Here is a 798-nt window from a genome sequence, read left to right on the forward strand (position 1 = left end):
GAACACTGCTAGGGTCTCGAGAGCAAGGTGTTTGGAGACTCGGACAAGAAATTGCCACCAAGACCGCATGCACGATTGCACCGATATTCGCTGAATAACGGCTTGCTATATTATAGCACCGATTCAACGGATACACCACGAATTGTGGTTCCTCATGATGAGGATTTGAAATATCGCATCCTGTATGAGGCTCACGACACGCCACTTAGTGGCCATCTCGGTCGTGAAAACGTACAACTCAGTGTGTCAACACTATTGGTGGCCCAAGGTGTATAAATGGACGAGCACCTATGTGCGAGCGTTTGAGACGTGTCAACGGGTAAAATCCGCTCCAAATGCGGCTACACCGCTGACCAGCTTACCGGTGCCCACTGGGTGCAGGTAATCCATGAGTTTGAACTTTGTGTTTGGCATGTCGAAAGATTCGGTGGGCAACAGAGATGTCGTGGTATTCGTCGACCGGTTGAGCAAGATGGCTCATTTGGCGGCGGTGCCTGACACCATCGACGGAGTCAGTACAGCAACACTGTTCGTAGATCGTGTTTTCCGTCAAGACGGACTCCCAGAGTCGATTGCCTTTGATAGAGACCCCCATTTCACGGGAAAATTCTGGTCGACTATCTTCAAGTGCTAGGCACCCATTTAGATATGTAGACAGCGGATCATCCGCAGACCGATGGTCAAACTGAAATGGTGTATCGCGTCATCGAAAACGTTCTTCGCAGCGTCTGCGCTGAGAAGCCGAGGCGCTGGAGCGCCATGTTGCTACTCGTAGAGTTTGCACTGAACAATGCAGTG

Source organism: Plasmopara halstedii (genome assembly GCF_900000015.1).
Source record: "Plasmopara halstedii genome assembly, contig: Scaffold_1561, whole genome shotgun sequence".
Lineage (NCBI taxonomy): Eukaryota > Oomycota > Peronosporomycetes > Peronosporales > Peronosporaceae > Plasmopara > Plasmopara halstedii.